Source organism: Procambarus clarkii, chromosome 94 (assembly GCF_040958095.1).
Source record: "Procambarus clarkii isolate CNS0578487 chromosome 94, FALCON_Pclarkii_2.0, whole genome shotgun sequence".
Lineage (NCBI taxonomy): Eukaryota > Metazoa > Arthropoda > Malacostraca > Decapoda > Cambaridae > Procambarus > Procambarus clarkii.
The window spans coordinates 5,887,515-5,905,961 of NC_091243.1; the positions used below are offsets into that span (position 1 = coordinate 5,887,515).

At 51.6% G+C, this 18,447-nt stretch overlaps 1 long non-coding RNA gene across 1 annotated transcript in view; it reads left to right on the forward strand.

Annotated features, from left to right (window-relative positions):
• LOC138359920 (uncharacterized) overlaps window positions 1-18,447 on the forward strand; it is a 188,468-nt gene that overhangs the window by 65,767 nt on the left and 104,254 nt on the right. Inside the window, exon 2 of the long non-coding RNA XR_011226147.1 lies at window positions 16,569-17,375. This is a non-coding gene — a long non-coding RNA (uncharacterized lncRNA). The remainder of the gene's footprint in view (window positions 1-16,568; window positions 17,376-18,447) is intronic.

Below are 18,447 nucleotides of genomic sequence, written 5' to 3' on the forward strand. Positions count from 1 at the left end.
AGTAGAACAACTCCCAGAACCCCATCAACCAGGTATATGTGGGCCTGCGGGCCGCTCCAAGCAACAGCCTGGTGGACCAAGCTCTCACAAGTCAAGCCTGGCCTCGGGCCGGGCTTGGGGAGTAGAACAACTCCCAGAACCCCATCAACCAGGTATATGTGGGCCTGCGGGCCGCTCCAAGCAACAGCCTGGTGGACCAAGCTCTCACAAGTCAAGCCTGGCCTCGGGCCGGGCTTGGGGAGTAGAACAACTCCCAGAACCCCATCAACCAGGTATATGTGGGCCTGCGGGCCGCTCCAAGCAACAGCCTGGTGGACCAAACTCTCACAAGTCAAGCCTGGCCTCGGGCCGGGCTTGGGGAGTAGAACAACTCCCAGAACCCCATCAACCAGGTCTCCTCTCTTCTTTTATCATCTTCATTACTATACACATGCTGGGATTGGACTCTACCAACCATTTATTAGACCACTCCTGCAGTTTGTCTAGTCCGTTCAGCACACTCAACCAATTGGACTGGACGATAGAGCGACGGTCTTGCTTCACTCAGGTCGGCGTTCAATCCCCGACCGTCCAAGTGGTTGGGCACCATATCTTCCTCCCTTCCCATCCCAAATCCTTATCCTAATTCCTTCCCAGTACTATATAGTGGAAATGACTTGGCGCTGTCTCCCCTGGTAGTTCCTTTCCCTTCCCGGTCTTCCCAGTTGGGAGCCGGTCGGCCGAGCGGACAGCACGCTGGAGTTGTGATCCTGTGGTCCTGGGTTCGATCCCAGGCGCCGGCGAGAAACAATGGGCTGAGTTTCTTTCACCCTGATGTTCCTGTTACCTAACAGTAAAATAGGTACCTGGGTGTTAGTCAGCTGTCACGGGCTGCTTCCTGGGGGTGGAGGCCTGGTCGAGGACCGGGCCGCGGGGACACTAAAAAAGCCCCGAAATCATCTCAAGATAACCTCAAGATAACCTCCCATTCAGCATACTATTAACATTTCCTGTGTCCAAACTCTATAAATAAATCCTATAATTGTCGTTAATAAATATAAGATGTCATTAATGTTTAATTATAAACGTATATTCTTGAATTAAGTAACAGTATATTTAGTCACTATTAATCAGTGTATGTAATACATGTCCGAATGAAAGTCGGACTATACACTATTTAAAGGCTTGTTGATATGGCTGGTGCGAGATCAAGCTAGTTAACTGCTTGTTTGAATGTGTGTAATTACCTGAGTGTAGTTACAGGATGAGAGCTACGCTCGTGGTGTCCCGTCTTCCCAGCACTCTTTGTCATATAACGCTTTGAAATTACTGACGGTCTTGGCCTCCACCACCTTCTCCCCTAACTTGTTCCAACAGTCTACCACTCTGTTTGGGATTTCTTTTATTATATTTTTCTGGCGTGTGTGTGTGTGTGCGTGTGTGTGTGCGTGTGCGTGCGTGTGTGTGTGTGTGTGTGTGTGTGTGTGTGTGTGTGTGTGTGTGTGTGTGTGTGTGTGTGTGTGTGTGTGTGTGTGTGTGCGTGTGTGTGCGTGTGTGTGTGTGCGTGCGTGTGTGCGTGCTGGCCAGCTGCAGGGAGTGGTTATCTTGAGGTTATCTTGAGTTGATTTTGGGGCTTTAGTGTCCCCAGTCATCAGTGGTTTGTCATCAGTCAGTGATCAGTCATCTTTAGTGGTCACCAGTCATGTTTCAGCGCAGCCAACCGGGTACTTAGTAACTCAAAGGTCTTAAAATAATATACCTATTAACATTAATTATTATTATAAAAAGGAACAACATCTGCGTATGTTCCCGTACAGTGAGTACTATAGAATGTGTTTATTAGGTTAATATTACGTAGACCTCGAGAGGGTAGTTAGTGTAACTGTTCCGCCCAATTGGTAATGACCTCAGGTCACCCCTGGGGCTACCCTGGGGTCCCTCCTCCCTGGCCTCAGGTCACCCTGAGGGGATTTATCAGGGATTACTGACTTTGCTTTGATTACTCTTCTTGTCAGCAGGGCGCTTGACAGATGAGTGGACAGCGCTTCGGATTCGTAGTCCTGAGGTTACGGGTTCGATCCCCGGTGGAGGTGGAGACAAATGGGCAAAATGTTTCTTTCACCCTGATGTTCCTGTTACCTAGCAGTAAATAGGTACCTGGGTGTTAGTCAGCTGTCACGGGCTACTTCCTGGGGGTGGAGGCCTGGTCGAGGACCGGGCCGCGGGGACACTAAACCCCAAAATCATCTCAAGATAACCTCAAGATAACCTAGAGTTTGGGGACTTAGGTTTACAAAGAGTCCTAGTGACTTTAACCTCGTTAAGGTCTAGCAACTTAAAGTTCTCCAGTACTAGACACTTTAACGTTGTGGACTCTAGAGAGACTTTGATATTATAGTCCTATGTGTAGGCACCTTAAAGTTTGTATAACGTTCACATTGTTCCCTCTTAACTAGGTGACCTTAGAAGCACTGTAACTTTGGACTAGTGAACCAATGTTACAATGTTTTATGTAAACTTATCTCGTGACTAGTTTAAACAGCATCTAGTCTAAGCCTCGTGTACCAATGTTGAGTTTTGTGTACCTTGTAGCTTGGTGTACCTTGTAGCTTGGTGTACCTTGTAGCTTGGTGTACCTTGTAGCTTCGTGTACCTTGAGCTAACCTCTTTAACTTAGTAAAATCTAGCAGAAGTTTGAAGGGAAGGGAACGAAGAGGAGAAAGCACCAAACCATTACGACTATATAGCACTGGGAAGGGGTCAGGATAAGGCCTACCTGCATGAAACGAGACCGTCGCTCTACCGTCCAGCCGAAGTGGTTGGGCAACTGGAGTCTGAAGGGACACTGTTTACTAAGTGTCATGTAACAGTACGTATGTATATACTTGGGTTTTATTAATTATCGGGAATTAAACTGGCGGTTTAATTCTTAAACTTGGAAATTAATTCTTTAAATTAATTCTTAATTTAAACTTCGTGTACTTTTTCCCCGAAGACTTGACATGTCGGGAGACTAATTGATGAAGACGTGATTTGCCTGAGGCCAAGTGAGCCTAATATTGAGAGTGGGAAGTCAACTCCACGGTTGATAACAATGGTGGTGGTGGTGGTGCTGGTGGTGGCACTGGTAGTGGTGCTGGTAGAGCTGGTGGTGGTGGTGGTAGTGGTGGTGGTGGTGGTGATGATGGTGGTGGAGGCTTCGGGAGAGAAGCCACGCAGAGGAAACTGGTGAGGTAAAACTGGACATGTTTGTGAGTGTATAAACGGTGAGGCTTCCATTGAGGAGGCGGGGGGGGGGAGAGGTGGAGAGGGGGTCCAGGGGGAGGGTTAGAAGGGATGCCAAGGGGAGGGGAGGGGAGGAAGGGAGGGGAAGGGCAAAGGAAAGGGATAAATGGACGGCAACTTGGTCCTGGACCAACGCCGGGAGCGTGAGGACACTAGGAGGCCCCGGGGAGCGTGAGGACACTAGGAGGCCCCCGGGAGCGTGAGGACACCGGGAGGCCCCGGGAGCGTGAAGACACCAGGAGGCCCCGCGAGCGTGAAGACACCAGGAGGCCCCGCGAGCGTGAGGACACCGGGGAGCGTGAGGACACCAGGGGGCCCCGGGAGCATGAGGACACCGGGGAGCGTGAGGACACTAGGAGGGCCCCCCAGGAGCGTGAGGACACCAGGGGGCCCCGGGGAGCATAAGAGCGGCGGGAAGACGCCAGCTGAGACACTGTGGCGGGGCCGCTGCCCGACTTCCCGGCGACGTCGCTCTTAAATATCGCAGATAACAATGAAATATATCAGCGCCATCAACAAGCTTTTAACACTTTCTCTCCTAATGGTGCGCCGAACACTTGGAACCACTGGAGGTTGTAGGTGGGTGGTGGTGGTGGTGGTGGTGCATGTGTGTGGTTGTAGGTGGGTGGTGGTGGTGCTGCATGTGTGTGGTTGTAGGTGGGTGGTGGTGGTGCTGCATGTGTGTGGGTGTAGGTAGGTGGTGGTGGTGCTTCACGTGTGTGGTTGTAGGTGGGTGGTGGTGGTGCTTCATGTGTGTGGTTGTAGGTGGGTGGTGGTGGTGCTTCATGTGTGTGGTTGTAGGTGGGTGTTGGTGGTGCTTCATGTGTGTGGGTGTAGGTGGGTGGTGGTGGTGCTTCACGTGTGTGGTTGTAGGTGGGTGGTGGTGGTGCTTCATGTGTGTGGTTGTAGGTGGGTGGTGGTGGTGCTTCATGTGTGTGGTTGTAGGTGGGTGGTGGTGGTGCTTCATGTGTGTGGTTGTAGGTGGGTGTTGGTGGTGCTTCATGTGTGTGTGGTTGTTGGTGGGTGTTGGTGGTGCTTCATGTGTGTGTGGTTGTTGGTGGGTGGTGGTGGTGCTTCATGTGTGTGGTTGTAGGTGGGTGGTGGTGCTTCATGTGTGTGTGGTTGTAGGTGGGTGGTGGTGGTGCTTCATGTGTGTGTGGTTGTTGGTGGGTGTTGGTGGTGCTTCACGTGTGTGTGGTTGTTGGTGGGTGTTGGTGGTGCTTCACGTGTGTGTGGTTGTTGGTGGGTGTTGGTGGTGCTTCATGTGTGTGTGGTTGTTGGTGGGTGTTGGTGGTGCTTCATGTGTGTGTGGTTGTTGGTGGTGCTTCACGTGTGTGTGGTTGTAGGTGGGTGTTGGTGGTGCTTCATGTGTGTGTGGTTGTAGGTGGGTGTTGGTGGTGCTTCATGTGTGTGTGGTTGTAGGTGGGTGGTGGTGGTGCTTCACGAGTGTGTGGTTGTTGGTGGTGCTTCACGTGTGTGTGGTTGTAGGTGGGTGGTGGTGGTGCTTCACGTGTGTGTGGTTGTAGGTGGGTGGTGGTGGTGCTTCACGAGTGTGTGGTTGTAGGTGGGTGTTGGTGGTGCTTCACGAGTGTGTGGTTGTTGGTGGTGCTTCACGTGTGTGTGGTTGTAGGTGGGTGGTGGTGGTGCTTCACGTGTGTGTGGTTGTAGGTGGGTGGTGGTGGTGCTTCACGAGTGTGTGGTTGTAGGTGGGTGTTGGTGGTGCTTCACTAGTGTGTGGTTGTAGGTGGGTGTTGGTGGTGCTTCACTAGTGTGTGGTTGTAGGTGGGTGTTGGTGGAGCGTTGAAGATGGATCTCCTGGACCACACCTAGAGTGCATGAGGTGCAATGCCTAAAAACCTTGACTTGACTTCAGTGGAAGCCTCAGGACCCCAAGAGGATTCAGTTGAATCCCATTTTACATTACTTCTGATCATGTCGCAGTGTAGTGGTCTAAAGTGTGTGCTTGACAGTATCAACAACTTGTCCTCGACCACTCACAATCCTCCTCGTATATCACAAGCCTCCTCATATATCACAATCCTCCTCGTATATCAATGAGAAAATCAGAAGGCACCATCACGTCTAATGTGATGTAAAGGGAAACCCAATGTATCATTATGAAATAAAATAGCGTAATTCTTCAGTAATATCGTGCTATTGTTAGGCTCCATTAATCAGTTGTGGCCGCCGACACTATAGAATGAACGTAAATTCACGTAAATGCGTTCAGCGAAGAACGACAGAGTTAATCCCAGGGAATATTGTTAATATTTCATATGAAGAGAGATTGAGTAAGCTTAATTTACACGCAGTTGACTTAATAGCTATGTTCCTATACGAGAGACAGACAGTCAGACAGAGACAGACAGAGACAGACAGAGAGAGCGCGTACGAGAGAGGAAGGATAGAGGGGAAGAGACTTGCAAGAGAGGGGACCAGAAGAGTGGCGGGCGGTGTGCTTGCCAAGAATTACAAGACACAACTCACCACAATGGCGGCACCTTTGCGTGTGGGAGTGGTGGCGAGGGCTCGCACCCCCCGGCCACACGCACGCCGCCTCTTTATACGCTTCCTCCCAACACGCTAGTTACCTCACACAACTGCATGCCTTAACCCCCATATTTATATACGCACCTTCAAACACGTACATGTGCGTGCAAGAGCATTGCTTCATGATAAAACACACACACACAATATAATATATATATATATATATATATATATATATATATATATATATATATATATATATATATATATATATATAATATAATATAATATAATATAATATAATATAATATAATATAAAGTTTGGATGGATAGGAAAAGGAGTTACCTCGTATGGACCAATAATATAGCTCTAATATTAGAGAGTGCCAATAAATATACCACTAGAAGAGTACACTCTCACGTCCAAAAATACTTTATAATTTCCGTCTCAAATCCAAGAATAACTGGTAACCTTCCTCGCGCCTCCAAATATAACGTGATATTTCACTATTTTCGGCCAAGAACGATTGTGGACGGCACACTGGCAAGCCGGAGTTCCCTTGCTCGCAGTCAAGCCGGAGTTCCCTTGCCCGCAGTCAAGCTGGAGTTCCCTTGCCCGCAGTCAAGCCGGAGTTCCCTTGCCCCCAGTCAAGCCGGATTTCCCTTGCCCGCAGTCAAGCCGGAGTTCCCTTGCCCGGAGTCAAGCCGGATTTCCCTTGCCCGCAGAGAAGCCGGAGTTCCCTTGCCCGCAGTCAGTGTGCTGGGAGAGAGAAAAGGGAAGAGTCTGGGGAATATTTCATGCATCGCGGGGGAAAATTATCTCCTCAGCGGGTAAATTATGTTCATTCTAGGGAAAATTCTGCTCGCCTCCCGCCGCTCTGATATACACAGGGTAAATAACCCCAGAATTGCCCCGGAAACTGTTGGTGCTTGGGGTCTGGGGAGCAGTTCACGCGGCTCTTTGATTTACAATTCTCATCTTGCTATTTTTCAGAGAATAATTTGTTGAATATATTCCAACGGTGAATGTGTAAATTCGATCCTGCGAGGAAAAGGTCTTGATGCTGTAAAATCATGTGGTGATGTAGAGTAAGTGTTTTTGGTGTGTGTGTAAAGGGCAAGTTTCCGTGCTGTAAGGTCTGCAGCAGTATGCCCTCACAACCAACGTAATATTTTCCATAATTTAGATCTTATTCATTGTCATCTGTTCTTGAAAACATTAGTTTTCTCTCAAATATACCACGAGGATTTTCTTTCTGATTAAGAGCGCGCAAGTGCTGAGTATGGACTCTGGTTCAGTGATGTGCTGCAGGTCGCGTAGGGGGGAGATTACCTCAGTAAGTTATGGTATAAGATAAAGGTGAGAATGGTTGTGGAAGTTGTAATAACTCGTGGAAGGGAGCAAGTGGTGGAGGAGGTCAGTTGCCGCGTCAGCGCCACAACTCCCAGCAGGGAGGGCGGGCCCTCGCCTCCTTCCTTCAGCCCCCATAATGCTACCATTCCCGCCCAGGAAGGAAATAATTGCCTCCAAGAAAACACATCTTTTGACCCGTTGTCTGTGGGAACAACATTGGAATATTGCTCTTGGTTTTATTTCGTGCGAGTGCCGCCGCGGCTCCGTGCGAATGGCACACATTTGGTCCCGTGGCGGCCAGACCCGGGCCCGGCCGGCCGCTACTTCCCCGTTATCTTGAGTTATCCTGACGCGTCTCCACAGTCCTGGAGTTGATAGACTCTACATGCCTCGCTCTTGTGTCATACAGTGACATTATAATGCCTCTAGTGTCATATGGCATCACTGTTAGCGTGACCTGAGCGTTATCGAGGAATTCACAAGGATTTTGTCACATTTATTGTGCCACCAGCTTGGCTCAGGAGTCATGTCTGAGGAGTCAGTTATGATCAGCGATGGTTGAGCTCACTACAGAAGATGAGAAGGCACAGTTGACGTCCACGACCAGGTAGAGACGCATGCTGTCTCATAACCGTGCCCAGCCCCCCCTCACCCCCCCGCCCCCCCATCATCACTACCACACTGCCAAATACGTCACGTTACTGGCCACTGTTGGAGAAGGTAAGTGAAAACTTTCCCTCCATCTATCCTGCTCTCCCTTCCCTCCACTCTGCTGTCCCTTCCCTCTCCCCTTGGCCCTGTGATCCGCTCTCAGACTCCCTCTTGCTTCTCTTCCCTTCCTCATTTCCTGATCTTCGCTTCTCTTCTTCAGTTCCTCCTCCATCTTGTGGACCGCTCATCATAACATCCTGGACCACCACCACCACGCCACCACCACCATTACCACCACTACCACCACGCTACCACCATTACCACCACTACCACCACGCTACCAGCATCCTGGACCACCACCACCACGCCACCACCATCCTGGACCACCATCACCACCACCACCACCACCACCATTACCACCACTACCACCACGCTACCACCATCACCACCACTACCACCACGCTACCAGCATCCTGGACCACCACCACCACCACGCCACCACCATCCTGGACCACCATCACCACCACTACCACCACCCTGGACTTACACAGCAGGCCAGTAGGTCCGTGGACCAATGACCTCTGCTCTGCTTGTTGTCTGCTGACACCGGGAGACAGCCACAGACTCTACTCGTGACTCTATTCTCCGCGCTGGTCAACTTGGCCTCTTACAAAGAACGTCGCTTTTCGCATGTATGCGTTACATAAGGCCAAAAATTGTTCTAGAAAATGGAAGCGGCTGGCGAAAGTGAAGTACTGTCCCGTTTTCTGTTTTGGGTCCTCTGGTAGGTTAGGAGAGACCACTTTAAATTGACCGTTTTCTTGACGTTGGGAAACCTTAGGAGGACGGTCTGTACGACCAGGGTCTTCACGCTCGACCAGACAAGGCCCCGCACGACCAGTGTCTTCACGCTCGACCAGACAAGGCCCCGCACGACCAGGGTCTTCACACTCGACCAGACAAGGCCCCGCACGACCAGGGTCTTCACGCTCGACCAGACAAGGCCCCGCACGACCAGGGTCTTCACGCTCGACCAGACAAGGCCCCACACGACCAGGTTCTTCACGCTCGACCAGACAAGGCCCCGCACGACCAGGGTCTTCACGCTCGACCAACGTCTTCACCCTCGACCAGACACAACCAGACTGGTAACGGCTTCCGGCGCCGTTTCTCTTCGCCTTATCTACAACTTTGCAGGACAACGGCCCGACCTAATACTATGAAGCATGACCTGTCTTGACCTTTGTGGAGGCTGCTGCGACCCCCCCTCCCTGCCCCCTCCATCTCTCGCCCACCCCTTTCCTATAATTGTCATTCTTGCCCCGGAGGGGGGCAGGGGGGGGGAGGGGTATTGTGGCGTTGTCTCCTTAATAAGAGCAGACTCAAAGCGGCGCCAGGCGACGACCCATGCTTCGTCTGCTCCCCGTCGGCTGCTCTCTCAGGCCGGCGGTGGCAGGTAAAGTATCGTCCAAACGTTAATGTGTTTGTAAGTTTAGGGGCGTAAGGGAGCGCTACCTGGTGGTGGGGCACGCTCTGGTGTCCTGTGGTTGTGGTGGGGCACGCTCTGGTGTCCTGTGGTGGTGGTGGGGCACGCTCTGGTGTCCTGTGGTGGTGGTGGGGCACGCTCTGGTGTCCTGTGGTGGTGGTGGTGGTGGTGGGGCACGCTCTGGTGTCCTGTGGTGGTGGTGGTGGTGGTGGGGCACGCTCTGGTGTCCTGTGGTTGTGGTGGGGCACGCTCTGGTGTCCTGTGGTGGTGGTGGGGCACGCTCTGGTGTCCTGTGGTGGTGGTGGGGCACGCTCTGGTGTCCTGTGGTGGTGGTGGGGCACGCTCTGGTGTCCTGTGGTGGTGGTGGGGCACGCTCTGGTGTCCTGTGGTGGTGGTGGGGCACGCTCTGGTGTCCTGTGGTGGTGGTGGTGGTGGGGCACGCTCTGGTGTCCTGTGGTGGTGGTGGGGCACGCTCTGGTGTCCTGTGGTGGTGGTGGGGCACGCTCTGGTGTCCTGTGGTGGTGGTGGGGCACGCTCTGGTGTCCTGTGGTGGTGGTGGTGGTGGTGGGGCACGCTCTGGTGTCCTGTGGTGGTGGTGGGGCACGCTCTGGTGTCCTGTGGTGGTGGTGGGGCACGCTCTGGTGTCCTGTGGTGGTGGTGGTGGGGCACGCTCTGGTGTCCTGTGGTGGTGGTGGGGCACGCTCTGGTGTCCTGTGGTGGTGGTGGGGCACGCTCTGGTGTCCTGTGGTTGTGGTGGGGCACGCTCTGGTGTCCTGTGGCTGTGGTGGGGCACGCTCTGGTGTCCTGTGGTGGTGGTGGGGCACGCTCTGGTGTCCTGTGGCTGTGGTGGGGCACGCTCTGGTGTCCTGTGGTGGTGGTGGGGCACGCTCTGGTGTCCTGTGGTGGTGGTGGGGCACGCTCTGGTGTCCTGTGGTGGTGGTGGGGCACGCTCTGGTGTCCTGTGGTGGTGGTGGGGCACGCTCTGGTGTCCTGTGGTGGTGGTGGTGGGGCACGCTCTGGTGTCCTGTGGTGGTGGTGGTGGTTGTGGTGGGGCACGCTGTGGTGTCCTGTGGTGGTGGTGGGGCACGCTCTGGTGTCCTGTGGTGGTGGTGGGGCACGCTCTGGTGTCCTGTGGCTGTGGTGGGGCACGCTCTGGTGTCCTGTGGTGGTGGTGGTGGGGCACGCTCTGGTGTCCTGTAGTGGTGGTGGGGCACGCTCTGGTGTCCTGTGGTGGTGGTGGTGGTGGTGGGGCACGCTCTGGTGTCCTGTGGTTGTGGTGGGGCACGCTCTGGTGTCCTGTGGCTGTGGTGGGGCACGCTCTGGTGTCCTGTGGTGGTGGTGGGGCACGCTCTGGTGTCCTGTGGCTGTGGTGGGGCACGCTCTGGTGTCCTGTGGTGGTGGTGGGGCACGCTCTGGTGTCCTGTGGTGGTGGTGGGGCACGCTCTGGTGTCCTGTGGTGGTGGTGGGGCACGCTCTGGTGTCCTGTGGTGGTGGTGGGGCACGCTCTGGTGTCCTGTGGTGGTGGTGGTGGGGCACGCTCTGGTGTCCTGTGGTGGTGGTGGTGGTTGTGGTGGGGCACGCTGTGGTGTCCTGTGGTGGTGGTGGGGCACGCTCTGGTGTCCTGTGGTGGTGGTGGGGCACGCTCTGGTGTCCTGTGGCTGTGGTGGGGCACGCTCTGGTGTCCTGTGGTGGTGGTGGTGGGGCACGCTCTGGTGTCCTGTAGTGGTGGTGGGGCACGCTCTGGTGTCCTGTGGTGGTGGTGGTGGTGGTGGGGCACGCTCTGGTGTCCTGTGGTGGTGGTGGTGGGGCACGCTCTGGTGTCCTGTGGTGGTGGTGGTGGTGGTGGGGCACGCTCTGGTGTCCTGTGGTGGTGGTGGTGGTGGTGGGGCACGCTCTGGTGTCCTGTAGTGGTGGTGGGGCACGCTCTGGTGTCCTGTGGTGGTGGTGGTGGTGGTGGTGGGGCACGCTCTGGTGTCCTGTGGTGGTGGTGGTGGGGCACGCTCTGGTGTCCTGTGGTGGTGGTGGTGGTGGTGGGGCACGCTCTGGTGTCCTGTGGTGGTGGTGGTGGGGCACGCTCTGGTGTCCTGTAGTGGTGGTGGGGCACGCTCTGGTGTCCTGTGGTGGTGGTGGTGGTGGTGGGGCACGCTCTGGTGTCCTGTGGTGGTGGTGGTGGGACACGCTCTGGTGTCCTGTGGTGGTGGTGGTGGGGCACGCTCTGGTGTCCTGTGGTGGTGGTGGTGGGGCACGCTCTGGTGTCCTGTGGTGGTGGTGGGGCACGCTCTGGTGTCCTGTGGTGGTGGTGGGGCACGCTCTGGTGTCCTGTGGTGGTGGTGGGGCACGCTCTGGTGTCCTGTGGTGGTGGTGGTGGGGCACGCTCTGGTGTCCTGTGGTGGTGGTGGTGGGGCACGCTCTGGTGTCCTGTGGTGGTGGTGGGGCACGCTCTGGTGTCCTGTGGTGGTGGTGGGGCACGCTCTGGTGTCCTGTGGTGGTGGTGGGGCACGCTCTGGTGTCCTGTGGTGGTGGTGGTGGGGCACGCTCTGGTGTCCTATGTGAAGGCATAGACGTTAGACTCCCGCAGGGCGTTTTTCTTGGTGTCTGGAGAGTTCTTCATCAGCAAGTTTGGCAGTCTTCTTGTTTTTGTAGTCAATTTGTAATTTTATCTTCTGATTTGTGTCTTTGGTGATAACGTTCCTATCAATAAAATCTTTTAGGATTCTTTCCTCCGTTTTATAATTACATTCTACCCACTTCAGGACCCCGAGCCAACACAGAGACAGGATCCGTTGATCCTACCTCAGGAACATAAGCTGCTCGTGTTGATATATTTTATACCCAATTAATTCCCCTTATGTTATGCCATTCGTCCACTTGTTCTTTACCACCTCAACCAAAGGGAATATAAACTGGTGCTAAACACGGTAAACTTGTCTTTGAGAATGTAATGAGTACCATGCGAAACGCTTCCCTAGGCGTCAGACCATAATAAAGTGTGAAAATAAACTTTAGAGAGTTAACTTTTCAACTTCCCTCGACAGTGATGAAAAAATCAGAAATATTGAGAAGATTAGTGTCAGAATCATTAATCTTATCTTTTCGGTCATATTTAACAACATATGTTTACAAGAAAGACTATATATATATATATATATATATATATATATATATATATATATATATATATATATATATATATATATATATATATATATATATATATATATAATACATACACACACACAAAAACTATCCACTTCGTTATCCACTGAGTTTTTTGTAAGTTTGCCGTAGTAAAGCACGTTGTACATATAATAATATATGCAGTGAGAAAATTCGCCCAAAAAATGTGTTATGTTTACCATATTTTTGGGGGTTCGAAAATATTGTGAAGGCCTTGAAACTTTTTGATATACATGTATTGTATAATTACGAAAATACTATTGGAAAACTATTAGTTAGAAACAGCCCTCGTAGTGATAATAGTCATTGACAAAATACCTTGTTAAGACTGTAATATGTTCTATGTTGGGCAAACATCTAAAGATTTGAAATGTAGAATTTTTCAACATAAATACTCTGTAATACACGGCCAATTGTCTAATGCTTTGTTAATTCATTTGTCAGAAAATTCTCACCAAATTGACTGGGAAAGAATTTAATACAGATTACAGAATCATGTAATATGAACATTTGTAGTGGTTTGTATAATTTAGATCATTTTTGATTGATCAGTTAAAGGTCGATTTGAGTGAGATGATTGATACACACTTATCGCAATAATACCTGTTGTTGATGTTATAGATTCAGCTACTCGGAACAAGTTCCAAGTAGCACGGGCTATGGTGAGCCCGTAACTTACCTGGCACAGGAGGGGGGCAAGTAGCACGGGCTATGGTGAGCCCGTAGAGGACTTTCCTGGCACAGGAGCGGCGCTGGTGAATTATATCTTATTAAAGAGATTGTTCCTCACCTCACCTCAGTCCTGCCTATATATCCACACCACTGAATTGGGAAATCATCCTTCTGATGATGTATTATTAAATAGGAAAGTACTACAGGAAATTCCGGTATTAATCCATTCTTCGTGGTCTGACACTGTCACATTGTTCATCACGTGTTAATTTCTTCGCGATTTACACACCACAGGATTATGAGTCCCGCGCTCTGTCCACTCAGCTATTAGACCCCCGAGTGTGTGTGTGTGCTCAATTAGGTGAGCACACACACACACACTCAGTGGTCTAATAGCTGAGTGGACAGAGCGCGGGACTCATAATCCTGTGGCCCGGGATCGATTCCTGGCGCCGGCAGAGACAAATGGGCAGTTTCTTTCACCCCTGATGTCCCTGTTACCTAGCAGTAAATAGGTCCCTGGGAGTTAGACAGCTGTTACGGGCTGCTTCCTGGTGTGTGTGTGTGTGTGTGTGTGTGTGTATGTGTGTGTGTGTGTGTGTGTGTGTGTGGCTGTGTGTGTGTGTGTGAGAAAATTAGTTAGTAGTTAGTAACAGTTGATTAATTGACAGTTGAGAGGAGGGCCGAAAGAGCAGAGCTCAACCCCTGCAAGCACAACTAGGTGAATACACACACAAGGTAAAAGATACGCCATGGTGCATAGTGCTACTAAATGTCTGGGTTCGAATCCTTCTGGGGTGGGGTGTTTTCAGTTGCATATTGGCTTGGGAACCATTGATACTTTTTCCCATATATATATATATATATATATATATATATATATATATATATATATATATATATATATATATATATATATATATATATATATATATATATATAAAAAGTTCTGAGCACTTTCATCACAAATATGTGCTCAAGTTATATTTTTTATAAAAAAATCCTATTATAAATTAGATCATAAATTAACTACCTATAATATATAATAATATTTTTTAACATATCGTTACGATTTTACTGTTAAAAACTGACAATTGTTTTTCTCCCTTGTTTCAGAGTTCAGACATCGTTAACGGACTCTACATCCACCCCCTCCCCCCCCTTCTATACCTCTCATTCTCTCTGCTTCTCTTCCTCTCCTCCTGATTCTCTTCTCCTTTCTCTCCTGATTCTCTTCTTCGTTCTCTCCTCCCCACGGCCCGTAGCACACAAGAGCTGAGGAAGAAACAGGACCTCGGCCCACAAGAGACAAGGTCAGGTCGACACCGAGGGAGAAATTCGCGAAAAAAGTTCATTATTCCTGTAGAGGAACAATGAGTAAAGAGATGTAGTAGAGTATTCCAGCTGTGTCAGTACCAGGCACCAGGTGGGTGGGAGTGTCAGTACCAGGCACCAGGTGGGTGGGAGTGTCAGTACCAGGCACCAGGTGGGTGGGAGTGTCAGTACCAGGCACCAGGTGGGTGGGTGGGAGTGTCAGTACCAGGCACCAGGTGGGTGGGTGGGAGTGTCAGTACCAGGCACCAGGTGGGTGGGAGTGTCAGTACCAGGCACCAGGTGGGTGGGTGGGAGTGTCAGTACCAGGCACCAGGTGGGTGGGAGTGTCAGTACCAGGCACCAGGTGGGTGGGTGGGAGTGTCAGTACCAGGCACCAGGTGGGTGGGAGTGTCAGTACCAGGCACCAGGTGGGTGGGTGGGAGTGTCAGTACCAGGCACCAGGTGGGTGGGAGTGTCAGTACCAGGCACCAGGTGGGTGGGTGGGAGTGTCAGTACCAGGCACCAGGTGGGTGGGTGGGAGTGTCAGTACCAGGCACCAGGTGGGTGGGAGTGTCAGTACCAGGCACCAGGTGGGTGGGAGTGTCAGTACCAGGCACCAGGTGGGTGGGAGTGTCAGTACCAGGCACCAGGTGGGTGGGTGGGAGTGTCAGTACCAGGCACCAGGTGGGTGGGAGTGTCAGTACCAGGCACCAGGTGGGTGGGTGGGAGTGTCAGTACCAGGCACCAGGTGGGTGGGAGTGTCAGTACCAGGCACCAGGTGGGTGGGTGGGAGTGTCAGTACCAGGCACCAGGTGGGTGGGTGGGAGTGTCAGTACCAGGCACCAGGTGGGTGGGTGGGAGTGTCAGTACCAGGCACCAGGTGGGTGGGTGGGAGTGTCAGTACCAGGCACCAGGTGGGTGGGTGGGCGTGTCAGTACCAGGCACCAGGTGGGTGGGTGGGAGTGTCAGTACCAGGCACCAGGTGGGTGGGTGGGAGTGTCAGTACCAGGCACCAGGTGGGTGGGTGGGAGTGTCAGTACCAGGCACCAGGTGGGTGGGTGGGAGTGTCAGTACCAGGCACCAGGTGGGTGGGTGGGAGTGTCAGTACCAGGCACCAGGTGGGTGGGAGTGTCAGTACCAGACACCAGGTGGGTGGGAGTGTCAGTACCAGGCACCAGGTGGGTGGGTGGGAGTGTCAGTACCAGGCACCAGGTGGGTGGGAGTGTCAGTACCAGGCACCAGGTGGGTGGGTGGGAGTGTCAGTACCAGGCACCAGGTGGGTGGGAGTGTCAGTACCAGGCACCAGGTGGGTGGGAGTGTCAGTACCAGGCACCAGGTGGGTGGGAGTGTCAGTACCAGGCACCAGGTGGGTGGGAGTGTCAGTACCAGGCACCAGGTGGGTGGGAGTGTCAGTACCAGGCACCAGGTGGGTGGGAGTGTCAGTACCAGACACCAGGTGGGTGGGAGTGTCAGTACCAGGCACCAGGTGGGTGGGTGGGAGTGTCAGTACCAGGCACCAGGTGGGTGGGTGGGAGTGTCAGTACCAGGTACCAGGTGGGTGGGAGTGTCAGTACCAGGCACCAGGTGGGTGGGTGGGAGTGTCAGTACCAGGCACCAGGTGGGTGGGAGTGTCAGTACCAGGCACCAGGTGGGTGGGAGTGTCAGTACCAGGCACCAGGTGGGTGGGTGGGAGTGTCAGTACCAGGCACCAGGTGGGTGGGTGGGAGTGTCAGTACCAGACACCAGGTGGGTGGGAGTGTCAGTCCCAGGCACCAGGTGGGTGGGAGTGTCAGTACCAGGCACCAGGTGAGTGGGAGTGTCAGTACCAGGCACCAGGTGGGTGGGAGTGTCAGTACCAGGCACCAGGTGGGTGGGTGGGAGTGTCAGTACCAGGCACCAGGTGGGTGGGAGTGTCAGTACCAGGCACCAGGTGGGTGGGAGTGTCAGTACCAGACACCGACACTAAGACTGACACGGCAGCGTCCTGGCCTGTACCTTTACCGGTCTTCAGAGTCCACCATCACCTCCCAACCCATATTACGCTACAAGATCATTCCTTTCCATAGCTTTAGAATGATTAGGCAACGACTGTGATTGATGACACAACACCAGACATGTCTTATCAGTGATGATTATAATGAAAAGCATCTTTCATTTCAGATAACGTGACTGTGTGAAATATATATGTATATTTAGTGAGAGGTCATTTGTAGAGGTACCAACGGTGAGGGAGCGGTGCTGAGTTGGTGCCATCTATGGGGAGCCCGAGGCCGAGGCGAGGGTAACAGGTCTCGTGAGGCAGCGAGGCCTCCACCACAGGCACGGGCCAGCCATGGAACAGTGAAATACGCAGTGCAGTGTCCGACCGGTGAAAACAAGTGAATGAAAAAAGTTCGCAGGTGCATTTTACCATATTTTGCTTTACGAGTGAAATAATGCTTTTAAAAGCTTCTTAGAATACGCAATCTTAAGTTTACAACGGTGCTAAGTGGCGACATTGTTGGTATGAGAGAGACTTCGTAGTGTCGAGGGCGTGGCCAGCAAGGTCGTCGACCAGCCGTCACGCGGGAACCATAAGAACGTCCACACACATCCACGTATCCGCTATTCTGTGGAGAGAACGACCTCGTTAATTACCCAAACGCAAGTCTAGGAGTCATTTACGAACTAAAACACACCCACAGTACGTCCAAACGGGGCACCATCAACCAGCCCCTCTCGGTGAGTGAGCGACAGACGAGTCTCTTCGGCGGAGTGCGACTCGTCGGTTAGTGGTCCAGGAGAGTGTGTAGAGGCTCCTGTTGGAGTGTGTGTGAGGTCGGCAAGTGCCCCCAGGAGGAACAGTCAGTCGCTTGCTTCAGGAGGAGAGGGGCGCCACCAGCAGGATGCCACCTGGTAAGCACCTGAGGAAGCCCGTGTGCTCGGAGTACATCCGAAGACACAGCTTCCAGTCCGTCGGCTTCTACGGTGAGTACCGACACCTCTCTCTTGGTCACGGCTAGTGGCCTTCATCTTTTATACATCTTATTATAGTCTTGGTAGTTTGGTGCTTTCTCCTGATAGTTTCCCCTGCCCAATGGGTATTTCTATTATCATGCGAAAAATGTGTTTTTTTTCACACCTTCAACAATATATATATATATATATATATATATATATATATATATATATATATATATATATATATATATATATATATATATATATATATATATATATACATTTTTTGAGTTGTTTGTCTTTTTCCCCAATACACGTCAACATGTTTGATCCAGAGGCACTAAACCTGGTGTGTAATCTATTGGAATCAAAATGAAGTTCATAGTTATAATGGTCAGGTTTTTTCTTTAGTAATGAGTTTAGCTCTTGGGACCTGCCTTTAGCTGTGATTATTTGCTTCAATAGTCTTATTCAAAGCCTTCCTTGAGAAGTGCTTCACTCTCTTTTTTTTTTAAGTGCATCTCTTAAGACTGGCCGTCGTCGTGAATACAGCCAAGTACTCACTAATCAATAAAATGCTTTTCTTGAAAAACAGCGCCATCTGTTGCATGTAAGAGTAACACACATGCTACACTAAATATGTTACAATTCCATTTCAATGTTTCTGATTGCAGGTTTCCGGACGCAGGTTCGAATCCTCGTCACAGCCCTTGTGGATTTGTTCGTTTACTTACTAATCCATTAGCTGCCCTTTGTTTATGAATACAAATCACTTTACAGTGATTTGGCCTCGTAAGTGATTTACATAGGGGTTTATTTAGTGATTTACATAGGGGCCTCGTAGCCTGGTGGATAGCGCGCAGGATTCGTAATTCTGTGGCGCGGGTTCGATTCCCGCACGAGGCAGAAACAAATGGGCAAAGTTTCTTTCACCCTGAATGCCCCTGTTACCTGGCAGTAAATAGGTACCTGGGAGTTAGTCAGCTGTCACGGGCTGCTTCCTGGGGTGTGTGTGTGTGTGGTGTGGGAAAAAAAAAAAAAAAAAAAGTAGTTAGTAAACAGTTGATTAACAGTTGAGAGGCGGGCCGAAAGAGCAAAG